This window comes from Triticum urartu, chromosome 7A (genome assembly GCF_056163025.1).
Source record: "Triticum urartu cultivar PI428250 chromosome 7A, HENAU_Tu73, whole genome shotgun sequence".
Taxonomy (NCBI): Eukaryota; Viridiplantae; Streptophyta; class Magnoliopsida; order Poales; family Poaceae; genus Triticum; species Triticum urartu.
The window spans coordinates 73,777,227-73,790,609 of NC_141879.1; the positions used below are offsets into that span (position 1 = coordinate 73,777,227).

The 13,383-nt window shown below is 45.9% G+C and overlaps 1 pseudogene; it reads right to left on the bottom strand.

Moving 5' to 3' along the window:
- Nucleotides 1–7,965: 7,965 nt before the first annotated feature.
- Nucleotides 7,966–12,944, bottom strand: LOC147957921 (uncharacterized; annotated as a pseudogene).
- Nucleotides 12,945–13,383: the final 439 nt, after the last annotated feature.

Sequence of the window (13,383 nt, forward strand, 5' to 3'; positions counted from 1 at the left end):
AATCTCGTTTACTTCATGGACAACTTTACCTTTTGTGAAGTTCTTCTTGTCTTCCCTATCAGGATGGTCTGGAGGGAGGAACTGTCGATGCAGGTCAAATGCAACATACTTGCCACCCTTCTTCAGCCAAATGAAAATCAAGGCCTGCATGCACACTGGGCAAGGCATCTTTCCACTTGTACACCATCCGCAGAACAGGGCATAAGCGGGAAAGTCATGCATGCAATATTGTAGCCAAACTTTCATCAAGAAATTTTTCTGCAGATGTCGGTCGTATGTCAACCTCGGGAAGTACCAAGAATGGTTCAAATCATCCACCAACGGCTGCATAAACACACTCAAATTCTTCCCCGGATATTCAGGCCCCGGAATTATAAGCGACAGGAACATGGTCTTGCATTGCATTATGGCGCCGGGAGGGAGATTCAGCGGAATAACAAATATGGGCCAACAGCTGTATGGATTAGACGACATACCATATGGATTGAACCCATCACCTGTTATAGCAATTCTGACATTCCCAGCCTCGGTTGCTTCCTCCGGGTACTCTATATCGAATGACTTCCATGCTTCACCTCCTGATGGATGTACAATTTTTTTTGGATTGTACCTTTTCCGTTCCTTGTGCCACTTCATCATTTTGGCAGACTCCTCGGTGATGAAAAGGCGCTGCAGTCTTTTTATAAAATCAAGATACCGAAGAACCTTCACAGGGATTTTTAGCTGCTGCTTCTGACCATGCTTATCGACCACCTCAATATACCGAGAGGAACCGCACTTCCTACAGTACTTGTCATCCGCATACTCATGCCTAAACAAAAGGCAATTCTTTGGACAAACATGTATTTTCTCATAGTCCATCGAGAGCGCCTTCATGATTTTCTTCGTAGCGTACATGGTTTTCGGCAGTTCATGGCCCTCAGGCAGGCTGTTAGCCCATACTCCCAGAAATGCTTCGAAGCAACCTCGGCTACAACCATACTCAGCCTTGACTGCCATCAGTTGTGAGATGGCATCCAGCACAGACAGCTTGGCACCCTCATAGAGAGGTTTCTTTGACGAGGCCAAGATTTCCAGGAAGGCCTTTGCGGTTTCCTCCGGCTCCTCCGGTTCATTCGCTGAATGTGATGGAGGTGTCGGCTGTGCAGCAAAGACATCACCTAGCATGTCTCTAACCCCATCATCCTCATAAATAGCGATGCGTTGTCGTATCACATCCTCTCTACCACGGTCCCGCTAGGCAAAGTTTATCGGCATATTAAAGTTGGGCTTAAATCCATGCGTGCGAAGGTGCTTAGTCATCTCACTCTTATCTCTGCGGATACGCCTCTTACATCTGGCACACGGGCATTCTGGCACCATCCTCATTGGACTACGGAATATCTCTTTCAAAAACACATCAGTTTTCTCGACCCACTCTGTTGTTACTTGATTCCGATGGAAAAACCCACTATACATCCACTGATTATCTGCCATCTCTGCTTTATTGGAAGCCACACAACAAAATTAAGGATTCATTTAAATTACCCACATCAATATTTTATTTTTTACAAGGTTGACGAGAAACGACATTTAATACACCTACATCTCTAATAGGTAAAGATGGGTCCTAATCCCACCCAAGAATGTGTAGATTGAGTACGGTTCATGCTCTACCCCATTCCGAGACAAAATTTCGGCAGCACCTCCCTGCTGTTCTCCAAATACATGTCTCGGCAAAATGCCGAGAGAATGTGCATCCGGAGAACAACAGGGAGGCGCTGCCGAAATCTTGTCTCAGAACGGGGTAGAGCATGAACAACGTACCCAATCTACACATTCCCGGGCTGTCCGTGGAAAGCGTTGGACAATCCGAAAGAGCTGCGGTGATAAATATGCAATTGAATGCATATTTATCGATGCAACCCTTTCGGACGGGAGACCTAGGTTACGCGACTTGATGTGAAAATTTAATCTAGTGACATGGAAAAAAGTGGACGAGGTCATGGAATTGCTGCTCACCCTCCGATGTAGAGGATGTAGTCGATCAAAGGAGGGACGATCCTGGACCAACACCTCCAACGTCGACGGTCACTCCACGAAGATGGGAACACCACAAATCCTGTTAATTCCATCACGTGAAAAAATTAGGTCTTCACCTCACATTAACCATTTGGCACAACATTATGAATTGACATGAAACAAAATGTCAAATTGCAAAAAAAATCTTTATTAAGTATTTTAGAAACCAAGTGCCTCGATTTGCTTCTTATATATGAATCAACATGACCATAACACTAACTTGACCAATATCCATCCATCTATCACAAATTTGCCCAACATCTAATTCATCTATATTCACAAACTTAGTAAAAACTATCTAGTATGTATCTAAATACCTAATAAAACTACACAAAACTATCTAGTATGTATCTAAATATCCATCCATCTATCTATTCATCTAGCATCCATCTATATATTCATCTAGCATCCATCCATCTATCTAGCATCTATCTATTCATCCAGCCACCATGAACACAAGCAACGAGAACAACGGGTGCTCACTGGGGCTGGGAGGGGGCACGGCGGCGTCTGGCGGTGGAGGGAGGAGCTCACTGGGGCGGGAGTGCTCGTCGAAGCAGGGCCGGCCGAAGCCGCGCCCAGGAGTGCTCGTCGGGGCGGCCTGCGGGCTCCGGGAGGCCGAGCCAGGGGCAGGGAGCCCTGCGGCCGGCGGCGGCGCGAGACGGGGTCGGCGCGGGGCGGGTGGATGGCGGAGTTGCGGGGTCGGGGTGGGGTTGGGAGGCCGGGGCGGGGTCGGGTGGACGGCGGCGCCGCGAGGAGGGGGCGGAGAGGGTCGGGGCGAGGGGCGGGGAGGGGCACGGGCACGGGCGGCGGCGGCAGGCGGCGGGGAGCGGCGCGGGTCGAGCGGGCGGCGGGGAGCGGCGTGGGTCGAGCGGGCGGCGGGAAGCGGCGCGGGTGGAGCGGCGGCATAGCGTGGTGGGTCGGGGGCGCGATGGGGAATGAGTGGAGGGGGTTCGCCCCGCGGGTGGATAAGGTAGCCTATGCCGACGGCTAAGCCGTCGGCATACGTGAGGAGGCCACGTGGCACCTATGCCGACGGCTTAGCCGTAGACATACTTTTTTATTTATTTTTTATTTTTTTATTACCCATGTCACTGATCTGCGTAACGCCTACCGTATGGCCGCAGCTATGCCGATGGCTTTGCCGTCGGCATAGTTTTATTTTCCTTTTTTATTTTATATAAATTTTTTAATGTTTTCTTATAGTTATATATTTATTCTTTTTTATTTTATATAGATTTTTAAATTTTTTTTATAGTTATAATTTTCCTTTTTTATGTATTATTATTTCATATAGATTTTTTATTTTTTTTTAAACCGCTCAGCCCTCTCCTCTCCCGGAACCACACAGAGGGGAGGGGAGGCGTCGAATTCGAGCAGCTTCGTCCGCCAAGGCCGTGGCTTGGTCCCGGGTATGGGAGCGCCATGGCCGCCCTCGATCGCGTGCTCGATCTGGAGCTTAGTTCGTCAGGTGAGTGAAGGGGGAGGGGGTCGTCGACGGTGAGGGTGGGGGCGGGGGCGGGGGTAGCTTAGTTCGTCAGGTGAGTGAAGGGGGAGGGGGGTCATCGACAGAGGGACACCTGGGAGCAACATCCGGGCCAAACCCACTGCTACATATCCACACCGTGTAGACCCGACACGTCCGTTTCCCCCTCCCGGTGCCGGCGGCGGCGCCGTCCGTTAGGGGGGCCACACCCCGAAGATGTGTGCCGCCTCTTCGGACATGCCACAACACCACCCTGCTTGTATGAGGGCCCGGTACGACACTCCGGTGGCATTGCTACCCCCTAGGACCCCGTCCCGCCTATCCCTGGAGCGGTTAACCACGAGATCTAGCCCTTTGACTTCCTACGGACGGGCTTTGACTAGTGGGCCTCTCCACCCGTGCGAGAAGGAAGATTGCGGAGGAGAAGCAGAGGAAGATGGAGGAGGAGAAGAGGAAGCTGGACTATGAACGCCTTCAAGGCCTAGAATCAGCGCACGCAGACTTGGCAGTCAAATTCCAGTGGCAGCAGGAGCAGATCGACTCACTTAGCCAGCAAAGGGGGTCTCAGCAGCTGCAGCAGCTAGCGAATGATCCAGTATTGGATACCACCGCCCCATCCATGCCGAGAAGCAGCGTGGATTCTGCCCCGTTTGACGCAATGCTGGATAGATACCCCGTGGATGACATCGCGGAGAACACTAACTGCGAGCTACACTTCAAAATTAAGAAAATATCCTTGAAGGTGGCGGACAGCGTTGCTTATACAAATTCCCCCGATGCAACCTTCCATTGCAACCCGATTCCAGCAGGCTATGCTCGTGTCGTGGTTGATGAGGTGGTGGACCAATATTCGGGGCTAGAGCTTGACATTCCTGGAGGTGACGAGGAGCACACACTCGGAGATGCCAAACATCGTATCATCCTATGGAGAAAGGATTGCATCATCTTTCGAAGGCCACCGACACTGCGTCACCCGACTCTTCGTCGAAGTCTGCCATCGAGTCAGCAGACTCCCGCTCCTCCAAGTCCACCAACGCGTGAGGCCACTCCTCCTTCTCCAAGTCTGGCAAAGTTTCAGGCCACTCCTCCTCCAAGTCCGACACAGCGTCAGACGTCCACTCCTCCTCCAAGTCCGGCACAACCTTAGGCCACTCCTTCTCCAAGTCCGGCACAGCTTCAGGCCACTCCTCCTCATCCAACTCAGCCCCGTCAGCCGTCTCCGCCGCCTCAGCAATCGCAGAAGAGACACCCCGCAGCTATGGTGCGTAGCGGTACCAGTCGAGGTCATAGTACAGGAAGTACAGGCGAAGGCAAGCGATATAAATATGGTCCAAACCTCACTACTCCTCTTCCTGAGAGGGCTTACGACAGGACCGAGGAGCAAACCAATGCCATAGTGCGGGCAGAAGTCGACGCCCATTTTGGACCGAAACCGCCACCGCCGCCAAGGGAGAAAGTGCCTGTGGAAGTAGTTGACCACTTCATTCGTATGGCTCAACCACTAGCTCCTAAGTCTGTTGACACAGACTATGAGCGCCACATCAGGAAGTTACATCGACAACGTCTACAGAAGGAGGCGAGCTCGAGCTCGAGCAAACAACAAGCAGCTGTCAAAAAATGCGGGAAAACCGTTGCCCAGCTGGGAGAACAGGCGGCGCAATCGATCCCCCCGCTTGTTGTGCCGCCAACAACACGTGACAGTACGCGCGCCCAATATTATTGTGGGCAAACAATTTATGTTCCCGAGGTGGGCGATGTGGTAATAACTCAGGAGCATATAATGCAGGCTGAAACTCTCAACATCACTGTTGGACAACTCCTTGAGATCGAGGACATGCCTGTGCTTACAGAGAAGGAAATAAAATGGAAATATGCCCGGGGCCAACCTTTGGTCAAGCCAGAAGATGTCAAGAAGCTCCCAACGAGAATGTATGAATTGCATCAATGGTACATGGACATTACCAAGAGATCCGATCGAGAGTCCCTCATGGTGCAAGTCAAGAAGGATCATTACTACCATCAGAAACCTGTGACCGTTGAGTATTCTGAACTATTTCAGTTATACAATCAAGAAGCACTCGACAAATCTATCGTCAGTTGCTATTGTCTGTAAGTGATTTCTTTCTGTAATTTAAGTCTCAAGCTAGCTGTAGTGATCCTTTTGATCAATCATTACCTGTAATTATCCTTACTATATTCTTTTCTATGGTATTATGCAGGATGAAGATGCATGAAATGAGAAAAGGTGGACGCTATGGCATTGGGTCCATTGACCCAAACACCATTAATGAATACACATGGAAAATAAATAAGCATCATGAAAAGCAGGTAGACGACAGCATGCTAGATTTCTTGAAGCGCCTCAAATACAATGAAGATATACTACTTCCTTACAACTTCCGGTGAGTCACACTTTCTTGTACTACAAATTCTCTGTTTTTGCCTACTAGCTAGCTACATATTTTTGCTTACATATGCCCGCTTAATTAAGACATGCAAACGTGTGTGCATGCAGATTTCACTGGATCTTGTGTATCATTAAAGTTGACGCCGGAACAGTTGAAATACTGAACTCACTACTCAAAGCAAATAGTGACTATAACATCTTATTTGGGATAGTCAACAGGTAATTTCAATCATTATTAACTATATATCTCGGCCTATTTAGTTCGTCATTTCATGATATGAACTATTTAATAACCCCTTTATTCATTTTCTTTGTCGGCGGGCAGGGCTTGGGCAAGGTTCATCAGCGTCACGGAAGGCGAATGGAAACGACAGCTGAAATGGTTTCGACCCAAGGTAAGTAATTAAGTAGTACTAGCTAGCTAGCTAGCTGTCATCTCTTTAATTATCATGCTTGATTAATTATTATCTGATCAAATTAAATTCCATTCTCGTAAAGGCCCTGAAGCAGGCGCGGGGGACTGACCTGTGTGCATTCTGCGTTTGCGAGAACATTCGCATGATGGCGTCCGAAAGGAGCAGATCTCAAAGACAGGAATGGGTATGCTTGTCAGAACACTATTCACAATTTTTACACCATTATCGATATCTAGTCACACAACTAATACACATGCATATTGATCTCCTTCTTAACAGTTCACAGAGGTGCGGGACAAACTCCTAGAAACGGAGCGCGTAGAAGCACTTCAAGAGGAAATAGCGGGATTTTTTCTTGACCAGGTCATAAATCCGAAGGGAGAATACTATTACCCGCTACCGCCCCCATCGACCAGGTCATGAACCACTTCCAATTGTCATCGTGCTCCGAAGGCACCAATTAGGCTAATGCCACTGGCTCCGAAGGCAACATGCATATGTAGGAGAAATTGTATATAGCTATACATGTGTGTATGTGTGAATTATATGGTGGTTTGTAAGACATTGATGATATATATATATGATTGGTTCTACTAGAAATTCTATTTATATATATATATGCATAACGTGTACAATGTGTAGTATCGTAAAATACCAGCAAACGAAAAAGAATTAAAATGGAAAACACAAAATTAAATGAAAAAGAAATCACAAAACCAAAAACCCTCCAAACATTTTAGTACCGGTTGGTGTTACCAACCGGTACTAAAGGGCTCCCGGCCCCCGGAGTTGGCTCGTGCCACGTGGTTGCCCTTTAGCACCGGTTCGTGCTGAACCGGTACTAAGGAGGAAGGGGGGCCTTTAGTGCCCACACTTTAGTAGTATGAAAACCGGTACTAAAGGGCCTTACGAACCGATGCTATTTCCCGGTTCTACACTAGTGCAGTCACGGGGCCAAACCATATGGGTGACGGGCGTGGGCTTTCTGATCCGTGGCTCGGATCGTTACCTTTTCGTCTGAGCCTAGAACAGGTAGGCCGTACAGGACGTATGGATTAAACTGGGCCGCTCGGATAACCAAGGTCCACCAAGCTCCCAGTCCCCAGCAGCCAACCCCACCGGACGCAACCGCACCACTCTGCCCCCTCGCCCTCTGCTCTCATCCCGGCGAAACATGCTTCGCGGCGGTGTGGCCGGCGCTTGAATCGCCGGCGACGGAGCGATGGAAGAAGCCGGGCTCGAGCTCTTACTTGATGCCGTCGACCGGTAAGTGAATCTCCGCGCCTCCGAAATTTCCATTTGTCCTGAATCTGAGGTCATGGCGGGATGAGTGAGCTAATTTGATTAGTAGCCTGCCACCCATGGCGGAATATGATTATGTAGGTTTACCCTAAGGGAAGAAAGCGAATCTGGGAAGGCAAGATGAACGTAATGGTGCTTCTGGGTGCGGGCAACATATTGGAGGAGATACAACTGCTGAGCCAAACTGCGGCGAACGACGGTAGTGAGAAATATCGCCCACTGCATCAGCGCAATCTACTGACAGGGTTAACCCAGAGGCACCTGGGTGGACAAAACGGTTAGTTATGTATTCCTTAATCATGTACAATATACATAATTTTCTGAATGCCATTTAGGTAGTTTTTGCTGTCTGACACGCCTAGACAGATGAAAAGCACATAGCTGCAAAAACCTGAATTGCGTGTTTACCTGTGATACATTTTGTCATGAGACAATTAAAAAAGAAAAACAGCACGACACTGTTGTAGAAGTGGCACACTATTATCAACCATTTTATTTTATAATAAATAAGCAATGTTCTTATGGGTAAAATTTCAGGTTATGCCTGGGGAGCGCAACTCCGGGTAGGATGCCTTGCCCTTCAGGTAGGAGTGCATTTGAGCAGACAATCCGAAAATACGCCGAATGTCAATCTTGGTAAAGTGTAAAGCCTCATATGGAGTGTTTTCGGGACTGTCGAGAATGTGCTGTTCACAAAAAGAATGCACAGGAACATATGTGGTAAGATATGTCGCAAGCGAGCTGATGATGATGTGAGGAAAACCTTGGAGGTTTTTGCGGACATATTGGCTGGTAACCCAGGCTTCATAAACCGTGTGCTGGCAAAAAGCAATAGCAGAGTTAAGAATTTGATGTGGACAAATGGGAGCAGTCGGATGCAATACCAGTTCTTTGGGGATTTGATAACGTTCGACATGACATACAGAACCAACTTATATGACATGCCTTTCGGTCTATTTGTTGGGGTAAACAATCATTTCTAGATCATTATCCTAGCGCGGGACCTGATGAGAGATGAGCAGGTTGAAAGTTTTGAATGGGTTTTCGCTGAGTTCCTGTGGATGATGGGAGGTCCTGCACCTCGAACAATACTAACAGGTAAACATAGCCTCCCAAGTTAACTAGTATGCTTGCCCTGTTTCCTCGTGTATGTAAGTAATAAAGATTTTGCAAAAAATGCACTCTGGCCTAACTATGATGTGCACTTTGTACATACCAAAACAGAGCTATGGAGGTGGCGATCCGCAAGGTTTACCCCGATACTATGCACTAGTGGTGCAAGAGGCACGTGCTGGAGAAGGTGAAAGAAACCTTGGGGCCACTCTACACGAAAAAGACTGACTTCCAAGCAGAGTTCCATATGGTTGTGAATCACATGGTAACTAATGATGAGTTTAAGATAGCCTGGAGCTGTGGAGCATGCTGCTTGATAATAACAATTTGAGAAAACATCCTTACATGACCCAGATCTATGAAATATTCTCGAAGTGGGCAAAATCATACTTCAAGGGGTGTTCGATCTGCGCCAAAGTCACAAGTACACAGCACAGCGAGAGCGCAAAGCACATGTTCAAGTCTTACATGCTGCTTGCAAGCTCAATGCACATTTTTGTGAGGCAGTACATGAGACTTCAGTTTTGACTGTGAGCAAGAAGAAAATTACGAGGAGAAGAGGACTATGATTGTGAGTTTATTTTTCAATTGTTTTTAAGAACACATTCTTTTGTAGTGCATATTACTTGGTAGGAACTAATATGGTCTGTCTCTTGTCAGGGTGAGCTTGTTAGGAGAACAAATCTTGCAATAGTGCGGCATGCGAGCATAATATAGACAAGGGCCATGTTTGAACATTTTGGCCGTCTGCTAATTGAGCGTACATCATATAATGTTATGGAGGTTGAGAAGATGAGGAAATATGTGTCAAACACACAATAATCCATCAAAACGCAATGAGTGGTTCAGGGTTGTTTATGAGGTAGTCATCACAGAGGACGGGTTAGAGTTCATTTGTGAGTGTGGTCAATTTGACCACACGGGGATGCGATGCTGCCACTACCGTTGGTCTCCCCTTAAGAGAAAAAAAACAGGTCAGCATGTACCATTGGTCTCCCCTTACAAAAAAAGGTGTACTTCTGTTCAAGCATGGCGGGTGTATTTCGGTTCTGATTTATTTGTTTGCTTCTGTTCAGGTAATGGATGTGCTTCACCTAGAGGAAATACCAATGAAACACATAAGGAAGCGGTGGACAAGAGATGCAAGGGACATACTTCCTGAGCACCTATGGCACTACCAGAAGGACAATGCGGTAAACATGTCTTTCAATTGCAGGCATTCGACTTTGTACGTGCAAGCTATGAAAATTGTGATGTAGTATGAATAGAGTTTAAGAAGAGAAAAGTATAGATAGCTAGAGGGTGTACTTAGGCATTCTTGTCCATCCATTTGGCAAGAGAAAAGATGAAACAATCAAAGCAACAAATGTATGTCCTTGAATGAAGAAAATTATGCATCCAGCATGCTCACACAATAAGATGGCAAATAAAATATGTGGCAAAGCATGCACAAACACTCTAGCATCTATCAAGTAATTGACGATGACTAGGTCATCTATATATGAATATATTGACTTAGGAGTCAAATGAGAACATTTGATCGTTTAAGCACAAGTGGGGTTACCACTTTTACATAAAGCGTTGTTGTGTTCACACCATTAGAGTTGCTTTAGCTCAATTCTTAGAGTAAAGCTCCCCCTAGATGTGATATCCCCTTTTTAGGGGGATGAACTAACCTTGGGTTTTTCCGATGATGACTTCATGTAGATGTTGAAGATGTGGATGCTCAATGTTGATGTAGATTTTTTTGGAGCAATCCATTTGAGTGAGTTGTACTTTCAATACCTACATGGATTAGTCCCACAAGGAACAAACAAGGATACCCATAGACATAGACTGCAGTACACACAAGATGACGTCCATGAAAGCATTAGGTTACCTTGTCCCTTGACTTACCAACAAGAGGGTTTGTGACTCCTTGAACTAGTGCAATATGTGGAAGTTGATTGCACTTGTCCTTGCCAATATGAATATGAGTGAAGTAGAACTTGATGGGATACATCATCTTGATGGGAATCCTTGGGGTTCTAGATGTACTTGATGAAGTAGAACTTGACGTAGTCTTGGGAACCCACTTGACCAAGGCCTTTGGAGCTTATTCAAATGCATCAATCTCCTCTTGAAGCTTGTCCTTTTATTTTAGCTTGCGGTCTTGTGGTGGAAGATCATCTTGAGCTTGTGTCCCCTTGAAGGAAGTAGGAGCATACTTCTCTTGTTGAGGAACAAACTTTGTCTTGGGGTATTGATCTTCTTCCCACTCAACTCCATTGGCATTGAACTTTCGTTCAAAACCAACACCTTGATTCTTCCGGTGCCTCCCTTGCTTGTGTACAATTTTCTCAAATTGCTTACTTCCAGCAAGGCTTTTGTAAACGCCTTTCTCAATAATTCCCTTCATTAAGCTATTTTCTTGCTCAAGTGTAGCTTGGCTAAGAGAATCATTAGTGGAATCAAGAGAACTACTAGAATCAACAATATTAGATTTAGCATGATTATTGTTACTACTAGAAGATGAATCTTTCTTACTCTTGTTGCTAGATTTTACTTGTGACATGTAAGTAGACAAGAGTAAACGCTTGGCAATGTAAGAAGAACTTTTCTTCTGAAGATCATCATTGATAGCTTTTAAGAACCCATGTTCTTGCTCTAGGTTGAGCTTCTCGAAGCGTAGCTTCTCATGAGTTTTTAAAAGTTCTCGATGATCTTCCAAAGTAGTTTCATGAGCTAACTTAAGAGTGTTTAGTTCTTTAGTTAGACGCTCAATCTCCTTCTTATCATTTTCATTCGTTTCATCTTGATTAGCATGATTAATAGTAGTTTCATCATAGTTTTCATCACTAGCATTGTCAACAAGTAACTCATCATCACCTAGCAAATCATCTTCATCACTACTGAAATCAATATACTCGGGGTGTGATACCTTGGGGCCTTTAGCTATGAAGCATCTTCCAATTCCTTCATTTGGTGAGTCAAATATGTCATAGGAGTTGGTTGACACAAGTGCAAGACCGGCAACACCTTCATCTTGAGTATATCCGGAGTCGGAGTGATAACTTCTCTTGGACTGGTGGTCGGAGTCAGAACCGGATACCCATTCACCAACATGAGCTTGATGTCTTCGTTTTGTATAGCTCCTTGATGACTTGTCCTTCCTTTCCAAATCCTTGCTTCTACGAGAGGTTCTTCGTTCATGACGATCATCTCTACTCCTTCTCTCTCCTGGAGGTGATTCTTCTCTTCTACATCTTCTTTTACGTGAGTCTTCTTTTCTTTTGTATGGGGTCGTACACTCATTGGAGTAGTGTCCGGGTCTTCCACAATTGTAACAATTACATTCATGACTAGAAGATCTTTTGTCATGGTAGGATCTTGATTTGGGACTTCTCTCTTTGCTTCTACTCTTGTAGAATTTGTTGAAGTTCTTCAACATTAAGGTCAGTTCCTCATTGAAGACTTGTTTTTCACTTGATGTGGCAGGAGCATCTCATGAGGCTTTATAAGCACCACTAGACTTGGTGTGAAGCTCTTCTTTGTCCTTGAGTGACATCTCATGAGCAACAATTCTTCCAATGACTTCCGTTGGCTTGAGATCTTTGTAATTGGGCATCATTTGGATTAATGTGCACACGGTATCATATTTTCAATCCAAGGCTTTTAGGATCTTTTTGATGATGAATCTGTCAGTCATCTCTTCACTTCCTAAGCCGGCAATCTCATTTGTGATGAGAGCAAGCCTAGAGTATATTTCAGCGACACCTTCACCATCCTTCATTTTGAACTTTTCAAGCTGACTTTGAAGCACATCCAACTTGGATTCCTTGACGGAGTTGGTACCTTCGTGCATATCAATCAAAGTATCCCAGATTTCCTTTGCATTCTCAAGACGGCTGATTTTGTTGAATTCTTCGTGGCACAATCCATTGAAGAGGATATCGCAAGCTTGAGCGTTATATTGCAGCATTTTTAACTCTTCCGCGGTTGCTTCACAATTTGGTTCTCTCGCATCGAAGAATTCACCTTGCAAACCAATACACACAATAGCCCAAACGGCGGGGTTATGTCCAAGAACATGCATTTTCATCTTATGCTTCCAACTAGCAAAATTAGTACCATGAAAGTAAGGACCTCTAGGGTGGTAATTTCCCTCGCTAGACGCCATACTCTCTTGGTTGTGAACCAAGGCTATGATCACCAAAGCTATGGAAATCAAGGAAAATGGAGACCAAAGCTCTGACACCACTTGTAGGATCGAAAGTATGTCTAGAGGGGCACTACTAGGGAAAACCCTAATAGTAGCGCGGGTTTTGAGGCTATCAGCAGCACGGGCAGCCGCGCTACCAATAAGGCGCTACAGCTAACTGTTAGTAGTAGCGCGGTCTGTACCCGCGCTAGTACTATTGACTATATCAGCAGCGCGTTTCCGGAACGCGCTACTATTAATTAGCTGTAGCGATTTCCTGACCCCGCGCTACTGCTATATCTTTCATCATTTCCCCCCGGCTTCCTACCCCGTTTCAGCTTCAATAAACTGCAATTTGCAGATACTAGGTACTACTAGATATCAATTTCATAAAGCATTATTGGTATCCACTGTCTCC